Below are 24,457 nucleotides of genomic sequence, written 5' to 3'. Positions count from 1 at the left end.
AATAAACACTTGCCAAAGTGCGTTTGGACATGATTACATCCAAAAGATAGTAAGGAGGATCAATGAGCTAATGCAAGGATAATACATCAAACGTCAATGTCTGCCTCGTCATATCACCGTTTTGTCACTGTCAAAAGCACATTATCGCGCGACAAACCTTGTGGAGGCCAAATTTGTAGTCTAGTAGTGCACCGGCCTTGATCTTGTTCACCAAGTGAAGACGCCTTCTTTAGTGCAGCAGATGCATTCACAATGGGATTGGCCTTAAGACAGGACCCTATGAAGTATATTTCCTGTAGAATTTACAATTTTAGTTATGCTTGGTTGTGCTCGTGCATGGCCTTGATAAATGGCAGTTGGCCTTACACCTATGATGTTAAGGAGGTATCACACCTTGTTCAACCTGGTTGTTTATCTCGACGTACGTCTAGAGGGTCTCCTCTGACTGTCTACTTGTGGTGCTTGTGCACCCACTATCAATCATACCATGGCACATCACCCTCGTAGTTGGCAAGGAGTCACCATGCCTCATCTTAACAAGGCCACCTTCATTTTCCTTGGAACTAGAATACTGATTTTGGCACTCCTCTCTCACAACGGATGCGCCCATAGTCAATCCCATGTGGTCCATCATATGTCAAATCGCTTCATCCACCTTGGGGAGCTCTATTGAAAGTACGCCATCGTCATTACATCATCTCAATCGTATTGGGAATGGAGAGAAGCTAAGGGGAGAAGGAGGGGAAGGCCTCTGAACAATTTTAGCTTGGGTGAATTTTGTTCAGGGCCTTCCCTTATTATTATTTCTAAGTGGATATTTTTCATTAAAATCCCTAAGCTTTCAGTGTATCTTAGACATCCAAAAGACCATTTGCGTGTGACCCTCTAGGCCCATGTATCAGTCTAGTTAATGACTCCAATGTTCTAATAACCTTTATTAATTATGTCATGATATATATTAATTAATCATTGATCCATTTATCCCAAATGCTAGGTCATCTCTCTAACCCGTGGGGTGCCAAGCTACACATCGTGCTCTAGAAGATACAAAAGAGTGTGTATCGCTATTGACTCACTCATGGAACCTATAAATCATCATTTATTGTGTATGTGAAGTCCCTCATCCGCTTGACATTCCTACGACGAGTTAGGGTACAGTCAACTATCAAAACTTACTTGGTCCTCCGAGTTAGTATTAATGCGTTCAAAAATCATTGAAGAACTCTTCTCTAATATATCATTATGTTGGAAAAATAATTCTTTGTATCGTCTTCCTTGGGATGTATCATCTTATATTGAGGGTCGACGATCCAATATCGACCACTCAATCATCTTCGTGAACTTCTTGATGCACCTGAACCAAAATTATTTAGAATTCTACGATTAGGTTAGTGATCGCCCATCCCGATACCGACATCGAATTATGGTATCGGGACAGATGATATCCCGGATATCGGAAATCAAATTTTTGGTATCTATTTTTACCGATATTTGATATCGTGATCCGTCTTGATGTCGTCATCCGCCTCCATCTCTCGGGAAGGATGACGATATCAGATATCAATGTTGGATATCAAATTTCAATATCCAACATAGAATGGTTGTAAAAATATTTTTAATTCATCATAGCTGCCATCATGACATGGTTTGGAGAGGAAATCTGTGGGCCAGTAGGTAAGCGAGAGCTTTCTGAATAATTTGGTAGCTCGTTTAATATATACAGCTCAAATTTTTTGTTTTCTTCCATGTGAGATAAAAGGATTCTGAGTTTAACATTAAATATTATGCGAATCCTATCATCCCATAGGGAATACATTATATTAAATATATTATTAAATCTTTAAATATACATCCTACCTCGTTTAATATACACAACTCAAAAAAAATTTTCTTGCATATGGGACTATAGGATTCAGAGTAACATTAAAATCCAAATCCTATTATCCTATATATAAGAAAATGAAAATTCTGAGGTGTATATATTATACGAGTGAATATTACAGTAAATATATATATATGTGTGTGTGTTAAATATGAATAAAATATATTATTAATTTTTTAAATATATATCCTGCCTTTTTTAATATATACAACTTGAAAATTTTGTTTTCTTCCATATAGGACAATAGGATAAGGAGTTTAATATTGAACTCTGAATCCTATTATCTCACATGGAAGAAAACAAAATTTTTGAGGTGTATATATTAAACGAGATATTAATATGGTAAAAACTGTTGGGTTCTGTGCCTTGGTTCATTCATGAAAACACGTTTCCATGGACGTAAAAGCATGTCGATCGATTCACAATCAGTCTTTAAAATGAAACATTGAATGTACCTTGTGGGAAAGTCGTTCCACCCTTGACTTTGCAACTCCGAGATCATTTTGAAGTTGTTCACGTGTCTGGCCTCTAGAAGTATCCATGCAATCACTCGGTGCTTGGGTCTCCACGTCTTCTTCTTTGATTATTCTTGAAAATCTAGAAGATCTCCTCACCATGAAGACATTATCCCTTGGATGAGTGGAGAAGAGAATGGAAACAGGAGGGGCCATCAAATCAGGTTTGCATGAGTGCTTAAAATGACCCATTTCCCTCTTTATATTTCACTTAAGGTTTTTTCTCAAAAACCCTACCAAGTAAAATATTTCTACTAATGCCCTTATGACCTTGTGCGTGTGACCCTCTAGGCCCATGTATCATTCTCGTTAATAACTTTCATAGCCCAATAACATTTATTGACCGACCTTATTACTTAACTATATCAACATATAGATTAATTAAATCAGGATCCATTTAACCCAATCGATATGTTAAGTTTCCAGCCCTTGGGGTGCCAAGCTACACCTCATGCTCTAGAAGATACCAAGTAGTCTCAAACTATCTCATGGAACCTTTACCGTCATTGGTCACATCCATCATCCGCGCAAGCCTCTCGAACGACTTAGGGTATGGTTTATCGTCAAACCCTAATCCATCATTCGATTAGTACTGATGTATAACGAGGATCATTGGAGGATGCCTTCTCCAATATCCTCACTACCCTGACCAAGGATTTTTCTGCATCGTCTTCCTTGAGTTAATCTCCTCTTATACTAAAGGCGGATGATCCCATCTTGACCACTCAATCATCTCCGTAAGCTTCTTACTACATCTGATCTATAAGTTATTTAAATCCCATGATAAGAGGCTCGTAAGTTATAGTCAAAATGTAGTCATCCACTCACGAGATGTCCTTGGTCTCAAGTCACTTGATCACTTATACAACTGTGACTTGAATCAACCTAATTGATGTTTGTGTATAATACCAATTAGGGATTCGTACAGATCAATTCAGTGAATTCTTTCTCTAAAGAGCACTGATAACACCCTAAATTCAGTCTTTATTTCATGCTATTAGCACAATTTTATGCATTTAAAGAGCTCAAAATGGGATTGTTATCATCTATTTACATGAAAATACTGTTTCCAAGTGATTTCTGTTTTTTCCCTAATTTTCTGTTAATTCTATGAATTTTAAGGGACTTATTTGAGCTTGAAATAATTATTTTTTAATGAAAATGGTAAGTTTAATAATTAATTTCGAGATTTATCAGTATGGGGAGGAATCAGTGAATTTTCTAGGATTTTTCTGAGATTTATTTGAAGAAGAAATGCATTTTTATAAGAAAAAAATGAGTAGGAAGATAATTTCCGAACTTTGAAGGTTTTTGTTGTAAATTTTCATTACAATTACACCCTCAAAACAGCTCTCGGTCGTGGTTGCAAGCGTAAAGATATTATTTAAATTTTTCCAGGGTTTTATTGCAAATGCTTTAATATTTGTTTTAATATTTTAGGAAAAAAACAGAGGAGAGAGAATGCGCAAAGGACATCTACACAAATATTTTTGGGCCGCGTCCATGTGTAATTGTGCGGTTTAAAATGGGTTTTTCCACAAAATGTCCAGAGGAATTATCCGCCTGTCGACGTGGCCTCATCGTGGCCGTCGGATGAGAATCCGACGGCGCTCGAGGAGGGTCAGCGCCGGGAGGTAAGTTCACCGCCCGCACGGCACGTATAGTGCGCACGCACGGGCGGTGACGTGGCGCTTGCGGACTCGTCCATTCTGTGAAAAGCGCATGCGCCACGTGCATGTTCAATGTACGCTGTTTATTTTCTCACCTTTTTTTCTTTCCATTTTTATTTTCACCAGGGGGTACGTGGCGCAACGAGATGAACCCGCCTGAAGAAGTTGAAACATCGCCGCCAATAAGAAAATGACACCTCAGCGAGCTGTTGGAAAAAATAAAAAATTAAATAAATGATTTAATCCAATGGCTAATATTGGTTTAAATTCATTTATTCATAACTTCCGATCCACAAGTCTTATTGAGATGATTTTTTATGGATTTGCTCATCTTGATCCCCTCTTTCTATCTGTATGGTTGGATCATTGAGATCAAGCCTACATTGATAGATAAAAATTAAATACTAATTAGGGGTAAAATGGTAAATTTTTCCATTTTACCTAGGTATAAAAGCCGAATTTTGAGAGGAGAGGGTCATTCTTGATGGTTCTCTATCACAGCTTCAAGACAGAGAGGAGCCCCAGCCTGGATCAACCTGTTTGGTACATTTCCCTTCATTGTATTTGAACTTTTGGTGCATTTTGAATGAAATTAGTTCAATTTTTTGATTGTTCTTCTTGATTCTGGTCTGAAATTCTAAATTGCTTGGCTTGAGCAGCATGTCAAGCCCTGATTAGGATTGAGAGGAGAAATTGAGAGATTTAACTAGGTATTCAACTGCATTCCCAAAGAAAACTCTAAAAAAAACTTTAAACCCTAGGGTATTAAAATTTTGTTTTTTTTATTTCTTATCTAATATTGTAGTCAGTTCTGAACTATCAAATCTTCAAAAACAAACCAACCAAATCAAAACTTTCTTCTTCATCTCTCTAAAGTGAATTCCTTGATCCTCTCATTTGGATCAATTAATTCAACTTAGAGTTTCCTAATTTCTTCTACTCTTCTCATCTCTTCTACCTCCCTCTCTAAATTCCCTTTCTAATTAGGTTAATTTGATCTTAATTGAAGATCAAGTTAGTCCTAATTATTAAAAAAATCATCGAATTGAACTCCTTACTAGCCTCCCTTGGACGATACCTCCACTCATCATTGTGCATATTAAGTGAGGTTTTATAAATTTTACTGTATAAGCTAAAATTGACAACGACAAGGGTTTAAAATTGCATAAATCTTGCCCCTATTTTTGGCTTATCAAGCACCCATTATTTATCCTTAGTGTTGTCACACTAATACCCACATGATCAGCTATACTTATCATATAGGTAGGATCAGCTAGTGCTATTATATTTGTATAATTCGATGTCTGTCTTGACTATCCATCGAATTGGAATATTTAGAATACATATTTAAAGACTAGTGATCACTGTATTATGATCTCATCATAATTCACCAAGTCATTGTACGTATTCATGGACTTCATTATAAACATCACATAGAATAATAATAAACATAAATATTTTATTCAATGAACTAAAATAAATATGTTAGTGTGATTGGCTTGACGGCCACATAATATCCATGAAATACATTTAGCGTTGGTAAAGTAAATGATCTTAAATTGTGATAATTATTGATTTTTTCCTCTTGATACCAGATATCGATATCCTGATTTTGGTTTTGATATCCGGATATCAAAATTCGATACGGTATCCAATATCCTCCTCGTCCTTACCCATTCGATATCTATTCTCGATATCTTTTTTCACCTAGCAAAAAAAAATCATCCAATATCCGATATCCGATATCAGACACCGTCTTGATTTTTTTCCAGATATCGGATATGGAATGTCTGATACTGGATAACGAACGGATATCGGACATACATTCCCTAGGTTAGGTACTTGGATGTCATATTCAAAGTACAATTGTTAATCCACAATATATTTATGGTGTTTGAGGTTTGAGGACCACTTGCACAACCATAACATAAATCAATTTGATTGACAGTTTGCTATAATACCATTCAAGGATTTGTACAATCAACTCAATGAACTCTTTCCCCTAAAGAAGCCCAGTATCTATTTTTATTTTCTCCACACAAGTTTCTACATGAGTAGCTATACTTATCATATGAGCAAGATGAGATAGTGTTATTCTATCCAAATACTTCTATGTCATTCTAAAGGGTGCTTCAAATAGGAGTATTTGGAACACGATTAAATACTAGAAGTATATGTATTATGATCTCATCATAATTCACCATGTTCGATCGTGTGTTCATAGACTTCGTTATGACCATCAGATACGCACTATGATGAATACATTATATGAATGAATCATAAACGAGATGTGAAATGTGTTATTGATGGCACAAATAGTTCCCTCATAAAGACCAATATCGATTTTAAGTCGTTACAAGGACCATAACGGATGTCGCCGCCCAAACATTGCACACAAGGTGTGCATGACATTACATGCTACACATGCCCACATCAGTTGTGGTGTGTTTGTTGTTACTTGCATGAACCAGGCACACGCGTAGACCTGTTATACGTGCAGTGCAATGTTGATTACTATCACCGCCAAGAGCATGTATAGCATTGCTGCTCTTGGGGACTGATATCAAGACTCACTTCGTGTCGCACACTATGGGGAGTAAGCCTAGATGGTGTCTCACTACCGTCCTCAACACCATATGCTCACACACAGGTGACAAAGGGATTTTTAGTAGTAAAAATCTACATATTTTAGAGTTAGTACATGCATTATTTTATTAATTTTATTCTTATCATATGAGCAAGATGAGATAGTGTTATTCACTTTCTAGGAGGGTTGGTAGCTTATGAATGGGACGAGATCATCACATAAACTGCTAGCAGAGCCATTTGACTTACATTCGGAGGAAGAGGAGATTTCATCCCACTACTCAAGCTCATCGACGTTGGATAGTCTCATCATGGCTGTAGAGGAGCATGGGAAAGAGAGGATGAGGTTGACGGATCATTCAACCCTTCTTCAAAATCGATAATTCCAAATTTATGGGGTTTATGTCATTGCTTTAATTCACAAAACCAACAATATTTATGAAAATTTCCACTTAGATACTCTACAATTAATAAAGGCAAGTATGGGGGCGATCCACAACGAGGCAAAAGTTTAATTTTAGAATTTTTCTCAAGCTTGGAATGAACAAAAGTTTAAAAGTGAAAAAATACAATTTCTGGGGGTTTTCTAGATTTTAGTTAATTTATATGATTTAAATTGAAGCAAAAACACTGAGAAAAATACTAAAAAAATATTCACACTAATTTTCCTAATTTTAATTAACACTAGAAATAATAAATAAATATTTTTAGAAATTTCTGGAAGTTAATTTACACCAAAAAGCACTAGAAATAATTTAAACGATAGTTATAGATTTTAAAGAATTTTTTAGATGTTAAATCACAGGAAATTGATTATGTGAATTTTCAAGATTTTTCCTAATTCTTTTGGAATTTTTAAATGCAGAAAATAAGTGTTTCCTAATTTTTCTGATTTTTCCTAATTTTTTAAATTATTTTTAAATGCAGAAAATGGAAAATTTACCTGCTGCGGCAATCACCGGGGGCAGTGGCGGTGGCGGCGTAAGGACGGTGGTGGTAGCGGCAGAGCGGCGGCGGTAGAGCGGCAATAGTGGTGGCGGTGGTGGAGCGGCAACATCGGCGGCAGCGGAGGACTGGATGGGCCGACGGGCCTGGTGTGGCCCATATAGGGCTGGCCTTAGTGGGTCAGCCCACTAAGGATAAGCCCAATTTGGCTAAGCCAGGACTCAGCCAAATGGGTTAGCCCTATTGGGCTTGACACAATCGGGTCAAGACTTAGCCGATTTGGCTAAGTCCTGAGCCTATAGGGCTCTCTTGTGCCATATAGTGACCTTTATAGGACTCTCCTGTGCCTTGTGGTCGCACGCGCTCCCCGTGTGCGGACTGGCGGGCAGAGGGGTGCCCTGCCGCACAAGCGCAACACGGCAGTGCACAGTGGCAACAGAAAGGGGGAAAATGAGTTTCTTAAAGGATAAAAGTTATTTTTAATGAGATTTTCATTTGAAATGGAAATGATAGATGATCTAGGGAGAGATAGGAAAAGGTTTTATAGAGAGATAAATAAATGGGTTTAGAGAGAGAAAAGGTCAAAATAAGAAGATAAAGAGAGAAAATAAAGAGATAGAGAGAGAAAACAAAGAAGGGGTTAGAGGGAGTTTGAGATGGAAATCAAATGTCTAAATGAAGGAGATTTTTTATGAAATTTTGAGGGGATGAACTAGGGATTTGGATAAAGGTCTAGAGAGAGAAATTAGGGAAAATGAGTGTTTAGAGTGAGAAAGTGATGCATTATAAGGGTAAATGGAGAGATAACGATGTGAAAATGAAAAACTATGTTTCTAAAACCTTAATGCAAGTTTACTGGGCCCTCAATGCTTCCTCTCAATTTTGGATCCTTATATTCCACTAGGATCAGGCATTTTTAAATGCAAACAAGAGATAAGATTAAGAGAAAACTTCAATAAACTTACATCAAGTAGGTTGAACAACCTAGATTCTGAAAAATGCATTGTCATGATGGCCAGCCACTTGCTAGAGCACATCCATAATGATGGGAAATGAGGGAGAAGAAGTGTATTTACACACTAGGAAAATTACTAAAATACTCCTGCGGGCATTTCCTATTCTCTTTTCTTGCCATTTTGCCTCTTTTTCTCTATTGGTTGAGAGCTTCCCCTTCTAATATTTAGCTTCTTTCTTTGTAAGACTTTTGAGAGCCCAATGGGCATGCCAGGTTGTGGCCCATCTCCCTCAGACCTCTCTTTTGAAGGCCACAACACCTTTTGATCCTTTCAAGCCCTTTTTGAGAATCCCTTAACTCTAAAAAATTCTCCAGCTCTTTAAGATTACCATCTTCTCATTCTTGTTAATTTATGCACATGTGAAACTATTTAATACTCATCAATACTAAAATTGCTTGACTTCAAAGAAGTCAAGGAGTATAGTTAAAAACAACCATAATCTGCAAAAATTAGAATATATAGCTAGTGCATAAATATTTAGTTAATTCAAGAGATGACATGATAAATACTAATTAATAGTACCAAAAACATCTAAAATGAATGGACATAAACATGCATTTATTATGTTATCAAATATATACCCATCACCACAGTGAATGCACCAATTGGTGAAGGGATAAACTTTAGGGTAGACTCTCATATAGTTCGCTTAATATCTTCTTGAGGAAGACTCAAAAGACCCCCGCCGGTTGATAGAAGAGCTTTCTAGGGTATGTGAGATGAACACCTACCAACATGTTCCCATAAAGATAGTCAAGATGAGACTATTTCCACTCACCTTGAGAGATATAGCAAAAGAGTGGTTTAGGAATCTAGCCATGAGGCTAAACTCTTGGGAAGAAATAGAACATGCCTTCTTGAATAAATTCTACCCTATTGGAAAGATGAAAAATGATCAGAAAGTTGATTAGGGAATTCCGTCAAGAAGTAGGCTAACCATTCAACAAAGCATGGGAACGTGTGAGAGAATACACTAGGACTTGTCCTCATCACGAAGTACCTGATAAGCCTAAAAATGGTGTGATTAAATACAAGTCTAATTGTGTCATCTGTATTTAAGCTTATGAATTTTTTTTATAAAATTCCTTTTTTTAAAATATAGAAAGTATAGAATGAGAAAGGGGTCGATCCACAGGAAGGCAACTATCCTTCAAATCTGAATTTATTTTATGTTTCTAGGAGCTAAAAATTGTATGAACTGATGGAATGCCTAATAAATGAAGAGATGATACGAAATCAGAGAAGGGGATCAAGCAATTTGAACCTTCTCATGAAGATTCAGATCACATGAATGAATGATGAGAATGATTTCAGTGTTTAGGGCTTGATCCTGTTGAAACGATCAATACCTAAGTGAAGAAATAGATGGAAAGAAATCCTACCCCTTCTTGATATTGATTCTCCCTTGAGGGGGGAATCAAGATCTTGAGGGGAAACTGAATATAATGCTAAACAAGATGTAGTTACTAATAGATTCAAACTAAATGAGATCCTAGAAATTGTAGATGACCTATCTAATTTGTTTTTTATTTTAGATTGCACTCTTGAACTAAGGTGATGCTATCCCCTCAATAAGTCCTCCTAGAGCATGAATATTTCACCCATACTTGGTTTTTTGCCAACAAACAAGAAGTAGAACAAGAGGGGAAGAAGAAACTAACCAGATTAAGTCAAGTGCTACAGTAAATTTTGACTAAAAAAGCTTGTTGTGTCCTTCTTGGCCAACTAGGGTTGGGGAAATTTCGAAATAGTTTTCCCCCTCTTCCTAACATTATTTTAAAGATCCCTCCAATAGATTGAAATATCACAAAAAGACAAAACTACTCTCAAAACTTCAGGTGGATCTGACGGTTGGATCTTGAGATATCGAGGTTTCAATTTTCTTGAATTATGGCCATCCGAATTCTTCATTTCTCTCTTCTCCAGCTGTCACCAGCTCATCTTGCCTTCCGCGTGAAGAAGGAATATCTCTACAAATCTGCTGTTGGAAAATGTGAGAAAATATTGGAAAAAATCCAGAAAAATTAGGAAACACCATTTGGAATTCTAAATAAGTAGACTTTGCACTCTAAAATTAATTTCTTCATGAATCTAAAGTCAAATAAATCTCTAAAAATCTTGAAAAATCATAAATTCACTCTAAAGGAAAATTTAATCAGTTTAAAGCATGATAACATGCAAATATGGACATTTAGAGGCAGATATTTATGATTATGCATGATATTTCTACAATAGTTTGCATGTCATCAGTACTTGAGTATGATATTGTGCAAATATTTTATGAAGGTTTAAGTCACCATGATCGAATGATGTTCGATGCTGATAACATGCAAATAAGCGTGATAATTCATGTGTATTTCATGCATTTTAGAGCATAATTAAGCTAATTTTATGCATGTTATCATGAATATTATGTAATTTTTGCCACAAATACATATGTCCACTAAATAATTATTCTTGCATTAAATTCAGTCTATTTTGATGTTAAAAATGATTTGAATAGATAGTATATTTAAAAATAATTAATTTGGTGAAATGTTCATCCAAAAAGGAGTTGTAGATAAAGAGATATTTAAATATGAATTTTGGAGAATTTTGTGGGTTATATTTGATATTTTCCAAGTCCTTTTTAGGTTATAAAATGGCAAAATCAGGGCCCACTAAGGAAGGATGATGTGGAACAACTGGCGGCTATCTTTTGTTCTAGAACAAAATTATGGATGATGTGACATGCTCTGGTGGTTCCCTATTCTGGTGGAACTAGTCAAATGCTCAAAATTCAAATGGTCATAACTGTTGATCACATTGGTAGTTTTGGCTGAAATTTTGTGGGTAGCCCCTCCTCTTATTTCTCTTTACATGACCCATGGCTGAGCCTATAAATAGATCACAAGATTAGGCTCTTCTTGCACGTCATTTTTCCTTTCCCCACTTGGGGGACCTTATGAAACAAAGGGTGTATGAGTGTCAATTTTGGATTTTTCCTCTTCCAAAAGTGAGTTTTCCCTCTCTTGATCTATCTTCATGTTTATTGTAACATGCCACAGGCACCGAGTGCAATATACGGGTCCATGAAGGGAGATTAATGCTTGGGAGCATCACCAAAGGAAGAGGTAAGTCCTAAATATTTAATTAGGATTTTTAATCAATTTCCCCCATCTTTCTATCCATTCCACATTCTCATATCACTTCAGTCTCTGTTTTAAGTTACTAAACTCTATGAGAAGGGATTAATAGCTTATACCGCCCATTCCTAATTAGGGTTTTCATAGAAAACCCCTAATTAGGTTTTCTTCATCACATCCCTTCATTCCTTTCATCCTATCCTTACTCCACGATTTTCATACTATCCTAATCTCTGTTATAAGTTCATAATTCTTATGAGTAAGAATTAAGAAATTATACATATAAATTAAGTTAACTAAAATCAGAATATATAACTAGTATTTGACTTATCAGATGTCGCAAGCGACGGGGCCTTTATGAGCAAGTATGATGATGAAGCCTTGGAGATGATAGAGCTAGTAGCGGAAAATAGTGAGCATCATGTTGTATTCGCCTACCTTAATAGGGAGATTACCCCTAGAAGAGGAGGCATCATTGATGCAAAACTTATCCAAACATATATGATGATGGAAAAAATAGATAAATTCGTTGAATCTCAAAAGGATGGTGGAAAGATTAACACCGTCTATAATTCCTCAAGTAACAGTAGGGCAAAGTAGTCGAAAGACACCACCCTTTTACACGGCCAATGCTTACATAGAGCATGAAGAATACGATGCTCAAGTTGGACTAGATGTGATGGTAGTTCAAGAGCATAACTGCTACATACTCAAAAATAGACAAGCTCAACACACTAGACCTTCATACCACAATGATTATAACAATGATGGTACTCGTTATGATCCCCAATCCAACACTGGTTACTCACCTGGACAAAAGAGGGACCCTGAGAAACTCCATCGTTATCCTCCACACACTTATTCTTGATCATAACCATCTTCTTGACCACCTTCAACCCCAAATGACCTATCAAGTCATGAGATGATTATGAAAATGTGGCACAGATGACTCTCCTCACGCAACAGAACGAGGTGTTGATGGCAAGAGTTGAAAAATTGGAGACCCCAGCAGCAACGAGCATAACTCAATTGCCCTCTCAAACAGTTCTGAATCCAAGAAACATTGGACCATCTCGAGATGCACTGTCACGATCTGTGAACTATATAACATCACAAGATGTATCCAACTCGCCTTTGGAAGAAGAGCCGCATGTCCAACCCCATAGTCCATACCATGAAATAAGCGAATTGTACTCCATTACATGCGAGGATGACAAGACAAGATGGAAAAATTTACAACTAAAAATACCCAGGAGAGGCCAAAAGCACTTGTGACAACATATGTATAGATCCTGGATTAGGCCTTAATGTGATGCCATCTACATTTTTAAAGAAACACGCTATAGGCAAACTACACCCTACATCTCACACATTACATTTTGCTAATGGTACAGAAAGAGTACCTAGAGGTGAAATTCACAATCTAGGTATCAATATTCAGAGTTTTAATTTCACTAAGAAGTTCATTGTTTTAGAACTTGGCAATTTTGAGGATGCACCAATACTTTTGGGTCGAACATTCTTGAAGAAAGCAAAGTGGAGAAAGTGGTTATTTTACATGACATGGAGAAAAATGTCTCCGTGAAAAAAATTGGGCATTCCGTAGCTCACAAGGGTGTGAGTGAATGCTTCACCATTAATGTGAAGGAGAACCCCGAGGAACATAGGAAAACAAAGGAGGATACACATCCACCATCTATGAACAAGAATAGTAGGATATCCACATTTTTAGGGAACCCATTCATACACTTCTTCTGCAATACTCCTTGCCTATGCTCCCAGCTAGCCATACATGCCTTAAAGAGAGTGAATCATATTTTGAAGGATGATGTAGAAGCATTGCACGACGAACTAAGGGAGATGAGAACTCAAATGGAGAAATTACAACAAGAGCATGACTCAAGAATTATGTTAGAACTGTCTATATCTACATATCTGACTCCAAATAGTGAGGGAACACCACCACAAGAAGATAAACAAGGGATACTGATCAAGTACACAAAGAGACATAAAGTGTCTCCCAACCATAAAGGACCACCACGCCATACACCAATACCACATGGTCAGGGGAAACTAGTGCGGATACCGACCCATATTCTGCAATGCCACAAGGTGGAATCTTCACAGAAAATATGGATACCAAAGGTTATAATTGAGGAATTCACGTTATATGAATTGAGAAAGCATAGGTCTGGCTGAAGACATAAAAGACAGCGCTTGCTAGGAGACAACCTAACTGACTATAAATTTCATTATAAATTTCATTTTATAGCTATAATTTCCTTTCTTATAATAAATGCCAAGGAGATGAGCTTGTAGGGTCACGTCGGAGCCGTCAATCAAGCAATCAAGGAAGAAGTCTATCTCCCCTTCAAACTTTAAACCTTAGGTTCTTTCTATCGTCGCACTAGTTATTTTCATGACAGCTTATGTTAGCATAATGGATTTATGGGGGAAGTGAAGCTAGAATGACTCATTGCACTTCTACGTTATTGTGCCATATGTTGCACTCATATGCATTTACACTTTGTAATACTAAACCCTCAAGGTAAGGATTTCTTAGATGTAGAGTGACTAAGGGATTTAGGATCTCCCAAATAGTGTGGTGAAGCAATTGAGGAGGAAGACGGGTGAAGGTGAGAACCTATCACTATTATTATGACCAAACCTTATGGGTGTCTCACTTGAGAGTAGATGGTGAGTTAGTGTGTGATTCTCTGTAGTATCTAGTTGATGAACATGACCAATCAGATCTTCTATGCCTATTCTTCACTCACTGAATCCCAGCCAATAGCCGTGGCAATGCTATAAATCTATCATCCCAAGCCTAAGCTCCTACATGTATATCTTCATCCTGGAAGTGACAAAAGCTTAAACACATACAAAATAGTGAAAGCAATCAAAAAGTATAACAGGAAGTATGATATGGAGCTTTATTCGTTCCTTCTCACTCGCGCCTTTGCTCCCACTCTTTGCGCCTTGCAGAAAGAACTTATCCCGCTCATAAATTCGTGCCTTCATTATCCGCTAGATAACGTTGATTAGCGCTACGCGCCTTCACTTAGTCACTTCTGCTCAGCTCCCTCGCGCCTTATCTTCAAGATAAATTTCTTTCATTTATCCGCTGGATAACGTTCTTCAAGAAATCCTCTGGATAACATAACCTCAGAACTTTTAATCCGTTTCATCTTCGCTCCCGTTCGCTTGTCTTCATCTTCATCTTCACGCACGTCGCGCCTTCAATTCAAGCACAAGATTCATGTATTTTTTTGTGTATATTAATCATAGTTAAAGTCAGAAGTCAGGAGAGATAATGTTAAGTAGTAGGCCCGGTTCACTAGGTTCTACCACAGCTGTACCCAATCAACGTCAAAATAAGAGTTTGATCCTGGCTCAGAAGGAACGCTAGCTATATGCTTAACACATGCTAGTCGAACGTTGTTTTCCGGGAGCTGGGCAGAAGGAAAGGGAGCTCCTAGCTAACCTTCAAAACAATAGAGGAAGGGGAATAGTTGAAAACAAAGTGGCGAACGGGTGCGCTAATTTATTATATGATATGGAGCAAGGGCCAGAGAAATGTATGATCTATATGCCTCATGTTTAAACCCCACAAGGCAGAAGCAGAAGCAAAGAATGAAGGGGAAAATAAGAAAATATATAAAAAATGTTGAGATGCACCAAGTTTTTTCATCTACCTTTTCTCGAATATAGTGGACAATAATATGCATGCCCAGCTAAACGGCGAGATCAATGAGTGTTGGATAGTACCAAAAGAAAGAGAGGGATTGGAATTCTTCTAAGTGTGCAAAGAAGCTCGTAGAGGAGTCAACTCTTTAGTAGCCCAAGTGAGTAGAGAGATTGATAGGTGTTGAGAAAGTTTTACAACATATCCCTCACCTCCAAAAGAACCTAACCCACAAGAAGGAGAACTTGATTTCAAAATCAATATCCATCATGAGGAAGACTTTGGCTTGGTCATATATCATTACTAAGGGACTAGTAATGTTTAAGTAGGGGGGGTGTTGATAAAGGGATTTTCAGTTGTAAAAATCTATACATTGTAGAGTTAATATATGCATTATCTTTATTAACTTTATCTTTATTTTATTTTAAAATTTCCCTCTATGCATTATGTCATGAAAATTCTCAACACGACCATTTTTATCATTAAAATCCTATTTAGTGTTTGAATGCCATTTTTATCTCATTTAGAAATTGCTTATAAATCATTATGACCTTTAAAAAAATAGAAAAAATGGAGTTTGTATGAGTCAGCCAACCCAAGACCAGTCGGCGGCACTCAAGACAACTTCTAACTAGTGAGCGCATAGCGCTCAAGGTGGCCAACACCCGGCGAGCACCACCGCACAATAGCCCAGAGTTGGCATCAATGCATAGCGAAGCCCCCGACAAGCCATTGGGAGCAGAAAGGAGATCAGTTTGCACAGAGAGGGAAGTTGTTTTATTGCAGTCTATAACTCTATGTGAAAGTTTTATATAATAATTAGTTTTTAAATTTTCTATAAGATTAGTAATGGGCTGTTGTTTTCAGACCCTGTCGGGCTGGCCTAAACATAATAGGAAAGATTGTGGCCCAACGGGCCATGATCTTAAGAAATGAGAGAGAAACAAAATCGAGCTTCGAGTCAACCCAGCCCGAAGCCCATACAGTTTCGGGCCAGTTTTTAAGTGTCATCTTTGATTTCTTTTTCAGGCTTCCCTATTGGTTGTCGAGGCTGACGAAGACGGGGGACCACCCAAATGGATGAGTCACAAGGTGGGAAGATGATGGGGCAGCTGACGAGGCCCGCTGATGTGGCAAGAGAGGGGTACACCGATCAGAATGAGTCCACAACTGCGACTTAATCGCAGACATTGACCCATATGGATGAAGGATCACACGACCAGGGAGGTCTCTCATCCATCTTCGCCCCCGGCCGTCCTCCTCGTCAGTTGATTGGTGGAGGCTACCAGCGAGGGGACCACTGGTCAATCCAACGGCTCTCCAAGGGCCGTTGGATCAAGCCTGCTCCTATAAGGGGTCGAGAGAATCTCTCTTGAACATTTAAAGGGGGTTTTGATGTCTAATTTGCTCATCTCTCATTGCAGGAATAGAGCCGGCTGGCGGATGTCTAATTTTCTCATCTCATTTCTCATTACGCTTCAGAAAGGCGTAAGGGACTGCTTATTCTGTGCCAGCAAGGGAGAGAAGAGAGAGGGGAAATGCACACTAATGCTAGGCGATAGTGATTGACACCACCACCCTCATTCTTCGATCCAGGGAAAAGTCTGATAAATCTCAAACTTAACCTTTTTTGAAATTGAAGTGATTTTGATTTTTTATTTTGATTCAAGTTCTTTTAGTCGCCAATTTAGTTCGTTTTGATAAAAAAATCATACACCGATTTCGCTGAGCCATTCCATCGAACACCTTGCCTGTTCAAGGAATAGTTACAATTTATATAAGTTTCTTGCTATCTACCTTATAAAAATCTAAGTACATACATAATATTATTTACTCTTGCATCGACATCTCAGAGGCATTCCATTGAATACCTCTCAGGTATCGACGGAATTACCTCTATTCTCCCCTATTTTCGAATCTAAAAAATATAAAAGATTATATCTCAACCCTCTTTGGGGCATTTGGTCGAACATCTCCCTGGTGTTTGACCAAATCAACCATTTTACTCAGAAAATAGACCTTAAAAATATATAAAAAATATAAATACATACATATAACTATACAGTAGCTACTTAACACATATAAATTGAATTTAACTGTTATAGCGAACTAAGCAACAATAATATTCACTCGTAAAATTCTTATTAGTATCTTTACTTTCTCCATACTTTCTTCTTAACTCTTATTACCATAACTTCTTCTTCCTATTCTCATTCAAATATTAATCTCACTATCCTTGGATTCTACTCATATTCTCATATAGCTCACCTATAGTTAAGTAAGTAACCCTTAACCTTTATTCATGGAACTCAACTATATCTTATTAAACTTCACTACTTACTCCATCATCCTAACTAATATTTCTCATAACTCTTACTTCATCTCTCATTTCTTTAATATTTCTAGTATCTATAAGAATATATAAATAATACATAATACTCTATCACTTACTAGTTATTCATTTTCCACTACACTCACAATCTCATTAGTATTTTTATTATCATTATCCCTTAACTAATAACTCAATTATTGAATACCTCTCTAAAGGCCAGTTCCTGTGGAGACGACTTTACTCCAACTATACATTTGAGTAAGTTTACATATTTATTAAAATTTATTTGATTGTAGGCAAATTAAAGGACAAAGACATTTAAAAATTAACAAGAAATTTGCCTCCATCAGCGGACGGCACACCATTGATGTATTGTTGTGCACATGGCCACCTCCATAAAAAAACCCAAATAATTTGGCGGCCTCGCACACCTGTGGTACCAAGGAGAGGGGGATAGATAGATAGATAGATAGATAGATAGATAGATAGATAGATGGATAGATAGATAGATAGATAGATAGATAGATAGATGGATAGATAGATAGATAGATAGATAGATAGATAGATAGATAGATAGATAGATAGATAGACAGACAGACAGATAGTTAGATAGTGATGCAGGATGAGTGGGGAACGGATGCAGGATGACGAGATGTAACTGGATATTAAGACAACCTAAATTTGATGCAGGATGAGTGGGGAACGGATGCAGGATGACAAGGTGTAACTGGATATTAGGACAGCTGATGTAGGACGACTAGTAAATGGACGATTGGAGAGACGGAGAAATAATAAGGACGGAGGGAAGGCAATGGATGGATTGAGTAAGGGAGGGATAAAACAGCCCACAGAAATCCACGTGATCGAATTCGGAGTTTGAAACCGATGAAATACTGGTGGTGCAGCTCCGATCCTCGTCAAGGGCGGGAGTATTGTCTTCACCCAACGCGACGATGCCGAAGCACCAAAATCAATATCCGAATTCACGTCACGAGGGTAACTCACGAACGAGAGAGAATTTGGGGAAATCCAAACCAAATCAAATCTGACGGCGGTGGAGACTTCTCGAGAAATACTGGACGGAGAACACTTCGACACCAAAGAGTTCAGGCATACCTCGGCACCGTAGTGCGTGAAGAGGCTGCGAGAAATTCTGAGCGTGGCAAGACTGGGCGAATCCGGGCGTTCCGGGCATTGCATGGCCCTAGCGGTGAACGTGACTGACGAGGGAAACGAGGCAGCCCTGGTTGGGTGCCTTGGGCGGCCAAGGACTGGCAACCGTGAGCGGCCTGGGGTGCAGCTCTAGGCGACTTGGGCGACGGCTCTGGACGACCTGAGGCGGTTACCCTGGGCGGCCTGGGGCAGCAGCCTTGGGCAGCCTAGGGCAGGTCGCCTTGGGCGACATGGGGTGGCTGCCTTGGGCGGCAGCCCTAGGCGGCCTGGGCGGCTGCTGCCTTGGGCGGCAGCCCCGGGCGGCCTGGGCGGCGGCTCTGAGCAGCCTGGTGCGGGCAGCCCTGGGTGGCCAGGGGCGGCAGCTCTGGGCGTCCTAGGTCGGGTTGCCCTGGGCAGCCTGGGCGGCAGCCTTGGGCGGCCAAGGGCGGGTTGCCCTGGGTGGCCTGGGCGGCAGCCTTGGGCGGCCTAGGGCGGGTTGGCCTGGGCGGCCTGGGAGGGCTGCCCTGGGCGGCAGCCTTGGGCGGCCTAGGGTGGGTTGCCCTGGGCGGCCTAGGCGGCTGCCTTGGGCGGCTTGGGGTGGAAACCCTGGGCGGCCTGGGCGGTTGCCTTGGGAGGCCAAGGCAAAGAAGAGAAGGGGAGAGCGGAAGGGAGGAGAGAAGAGAGGGGGGGGAAGGAGAGAAAGCGGGGGATGGAGAGGAGAAAGATGGACGAAATGGAGGAAGGCCGGCGACGCAAGGAGGCGGCGGCGGCAGCGGCGGTGTTAGGGTTGAAGAAGGGATAGGGAGGCTGGGCAGTCCTCCAAGAAGAGTTAACAATAAACTCAATTCTTGAAATATGACTGCCTAATTGTTTCTTGAAACAATGGCCTATACATATAGGCCTTGGAGGAAAGAGAAAACACAACTTAATGACGAGAAATTAAAGACGATGTGCTTCGTGTCACGCCAAGGGGCAGTTGTTGATCTGCCGTTGGCGACGTGTCATGATGCGCGAAGGAACATGCGTGCATGAAGACGTGCGTAACGTCGGTATGTTGAATTTGTCTGATGACGGTTGCGGCGTGTCCGTGGCAGAGGCGTCGACTTCGGTTGATTGTGGCGGTGTGTCCGTAGCGGAGACGTTGACTTCGGTTGGCAGTGGCGGCGCGTCCGGTGTCGATGCATTGGCGTCCATGCCACCAACAACCTAGTGTAAGAATAGGATAAAACAGAACACAAATCACGGGTTCGAACTCGAGGTTTAAATCCAGCACAAAATATTGAGGGTACAACCCCTTTTTCTCGTCGAGGACGAGATACTGTCTTCTACCACCGCGGTGATGCCAAGCACCAAAATCAATAAATTTGAACGGTAATTGCTAGAAGATTAAAAAATCTACTCAATCTATTTGCTAGAAGATTCAAAATCCAAAACAAATCTGACGACGGTAGACGAACACGCAAAGAATACTGGATGACGAACACCGGACACCACAAAGTGTAGAAGTACCTCTGCACTAGATAGTGCGTGACGAGGCTGCGGGGAATTCTCGAAGCGTCGATGAGGAGCACAAAGACGAGCGGCCGGGCGAGCGTGAGGACGCGGGGGAATGACGTGAACATGAGACTTGACGGTCATGATGTTGGGTGCGATGGCGAGGGGGCAAGAGTGCCGCGGCGGCCTACGCATGCAGGCGGCCTGCAAGGGACGGGCGACCTGCGCGGGGCGGCCTGTGAGACGGGCAGCATGCGCGAGCAGGCAGTCTGTGTGGGCGGCCTGCGGGGGCGAGTGGCTTATGTGGGCAGGTGGCCTGCACGGGCGGGTGGCCTGCACGAGCGGGTGGCCTGCGCGGCGGGCAGCCTCCCGGGCGAATGCCTTGCCCGACGGGTGGCCTGCGCGGGCGGGCGACCTGTGCGGGTGGGTGGCCTGCGCGACAGCGACCGGCATGGGCGGCCGATCTGCGAGGGCGTGTGGCCAATGCGGGCGATGGCCTCCACGACGGACGGACTGCGTGGGTGGGGAGCAGCAGCAGCGACGGCGGTGGTGGCAACTGCTCAGAAGGAGGGAAGGTTAGGGCAAATCTTTCAAGAAGAAAATTCTTGAAATAAAATTCACCAAGTGCTTTTGGTAACATTAGCCTATATATAGGCCTTGGAGGAAATAGAAAATAAGAATAAAGATAATCGTCACATTGACGTAGGCGACGTGTTAGCCTGTCACGCCAAAGGGTGGTTCTGTAGTTGGCGTTGACGACGTGTCATGACGCGGGACATCTCGTGTGTAAGTGGAGGCGCATCCGATGCCGGTGCGTTGACGTGGTCACCATCCAGGTGGTCCTGCAGTTGGCGTTGACAATGAGTCATGATGCAGAATATCTCGGATGAAGGTGGAGGTGTATCCGAAGATGGTGTTTGGACGTCGTCCCCACCAGATATATAGTTAGATAGATATATATATATATATATATATATATATATATATATATATATATATATATATATATATATATATATATATAGATATATATATATATATATATAGTTAGTTAGATATATATATAGATAGATAGATAGTTAGATAGATAGATAGATAGATAGATAGATATATAGATAGATAGATAGACAGACAGACAAACAGATAGATAGATAGATAGATAGAGAGATGTTCCTTGTTCAAATAAGCACTTTGGAAGAAGAACTCCAAAAAATGAGATAAGAAACAAAAGGAATATGGCCTTTAAATAGGCACATGTCAAGGCTCCCTAAAAAAATATATGACGTTAGAAATAGGCATGTATGTATTTTTTGGGATCTGTATATCGAATGTGATTAGCCAACTTGTCAATCTTGTAATACCGGGTTGGGAGTTTGACATAGTCCAACGTTTTTTTATTAACATAAATCAGTTGCTTTTTTATGCAACTCAAATCTTATTCTCACCACATGGGATAAAAAATTTCAAGATTTGTTTACCCAGTTCAGTGCACCAAGTTGGAAGTGTATATCCAAGTAATTTAATACCATCATCCAAAGGCATCTTTGGTATCTCGCGTCTAAGAACCACTTGCACAACCATCACATGGATCAACCTAATTGAAGCTATGCATAATACCATTCAGGGATTTATTAGAATCAATTCAGTGAACTCTTCCCCTAAAAAAGCACCCGCTCTTTGTCTTTGGATGACTCCACACTAACTGGTACATGATGTGCCATAATCATCGTATGAGTGGGACTAGACAATGTTTGTCTCCTAGAGTATTATTTGAAAATGAATTTTCAAAATACATGTTTAAACACTAATGGTCAGGGTATAGTCATCTCATCACAATTCATATAGTCGCTACATATATTCATGGAATTAAATTATAAGAATATCACATGCATTATAATAGATTTTTGTTTCAATGAACATTAAATGAGACACATAATATGCTAATAACTTGCATGCGACATATTTATAGCAATTTTCACTTTCTCAAAATACTACTTGATGAGTACCACGATCATTATGATCAATGGGATTGAGAATAAAATCATATTCTAGAAACTTTTTTGTCATCCTAGATTTTGTGATATGAGGAAAAATAAATCTCATCAATCAATCTCTTTCTACCCTTTTCAAATTTATCCATTATTTTATTTGAGTTTGTGAATATAAAGAAATCAAATAATCTTTTGTTTCTTTTGAAGCATGGTACTTTGATAATTCTTTTTGAAGTGGCCAGCCTTAAAACAATGGAACCATGGATTTTCTCAAGGCATCGGTTTGCCCTATGAAGTCATGGCTACGTTCATGCTCTCATGAGTTTCTCAAAACAATCGAATGTTCTATTGGGTTGAACATTTGATTGATCCAGGTCAAACGTTGATTACTCAGGTTAGAAAGTAAATTAGCACTTTACCCATTGGGTTTGATCAAATTAAGCAATCAGGTTTGAACAACCTGAACCAATTTGATTCAAATCATCAGGCTAGAATTGGATTGGATCAAATTTTAGATCTAATTAAGAAAATAAATTAAAATAGATAGCTAGAGAGAGATAAATCAATAGATTTTAAGATAGTGTGAGTGAGCAAGAGAGGTCTACAGGGAAACGGAGAAAAACTGAGAGATAGAGAGAGAGAACAAAGATATGGGGAGGGAGAGTGAGAGAGTGAGAGAACGTGGGAGATAACTAGGTAGAGAGAGTGAGATAAAGAAGAGAAAGAGTGATACTGAGTGATTGAGAGAGATATATTGAGCAAGAAAGAGAGATAGAGAGAGCACGAGAGACCAAGCGAGATAGGGAGTGAATGAGAGAGAAAGATTGAGAGAGATATATTTAGAGAGAGAGAGAGTGAGCGTGAGAGAGATATATACAGTGAGGTCTAACAACAAAGAGATATTGGGCTAGATCAGGGATCAAATTGAATTAGAAAGATTGAAAATTGATTGATTGATTTGATCATAAAGAAGGAATTTGACCCAAACAATGATTTTTCTCAAGTTAGTTCAATTCAATTTTCGTAATTAAAATTGATTGAAAAGTTATTCGACCTGTTCAGATTCAATCAAATAATTCTAGAAAATGAGAAATATCTCAATTTATATCTCTCGTTTCTTTAATTCATGTGTCATGCTCTCTCGTTCACTCTCTCCCTTGTTCTCACTCCCTTGCTTGTTCTCTTTCACTCTCTCACATAGTCATTGCCTCTCTCTCTCTCTCTTGTTCATTATCTGTCGCTCTATTCTTCCCTCTCTCTTGTTTATTTGTTTTCTCCCTATCTCACTCGCTCCATGCCTTTCTCACCCCCCTTTCCTCACTTTCTCTTCTGTCTCTTTTTTCTGATTCTTTCTCGTTGGATCTCTCTCTCTCATGTTCTCTCTCAATGGCTCTCTCTCATGATTCCTCTCACACGCTCTCCCACTTGCTCACTTGATCAACTGAGTGAGAGAGAGCTTTTTACTTATTTTTCTTAATATATTCAATTTGAATCATTGAAGTCATGTCCAATTCAGATTTAATTGACTTTTTTATACAAACTTTAGATCATATTTAAAATAATTCAATTTGATTCTATACAAGATACATACACGAAGTGCATTCCCAGAATGGAGATGGGGGGGGATCCATCATATGTCCCTCGTCACTTGTCATGTATCTTGATTATCAAAACATAAATGGAATAAATCCAAACTGTGTGATCGACTTAGACAAATTGTGGTGTTGATATTTTTTGGGTTATAATGCCTTGGTTCAATCATGGAAAACATGTTTTTCCATGAAACGAAAGTGATTTCAAGTCCAAATCGATCTTTAGAACAACACATACACATAACTTATGGGGAACTTGTTTCACCCTTGACTTGCTCACTCTGAGATTGTCCTAAAGCCATTCACATGTCCCACCTCCAAAAGTATCCACGCAATCATGTAGCTCTTAGATCTCTAATTCTTCTTCTCCAACTCTTCTTGAAAATCTTGAAGTTCTTCTCACCATGAAGATTCTCTCCTTGGTTGAGTGGAGAAGGGGTCGGAGTAGAGAAAGTGGGGCTCCTAGTTTTGT

General features: G+C 39.3%; 1 non-coding gene across 1 annotated transcript; it reads right to left on the bottom strand.

Annotated features, from left to right (window-relative positions):
• Nucleotides 1-9,505: 9,505 nt before the first annotated feature.
• LOC144700389 (small nucleolar RNA R71) lies at nucleotides 9,506-9,612 on the bottom strand. Its single transcript, XR_013580749.1, has one exon. It is a non-coding gene; the product is annotated as a small nucleolar RNA R71 (small nucleolar RNA).
• Nucleotides 9,613-24,457: the final 14,845 nt, after the last annotated feature.

The sequence above is a fragment of the Wolffia australiana genome, chromosome 2, assembly GCF_029677425.1.
Source record: "Wolffia australiana isolate 7733 chromosome 2, ASM2967742v1".
NCBI classification, from domain to species: Eukaryota; Viridiplantae; Streptophyta; class Magnoliopsida; order Alismatales; family Araceae; genus Wolffia; species Wolffia australiana.
The sequence above is the reverse complement of the archived record's forward strand: the minus strand, read 5'-3'. Positions and strand labels throughout refer to the sequence as shown.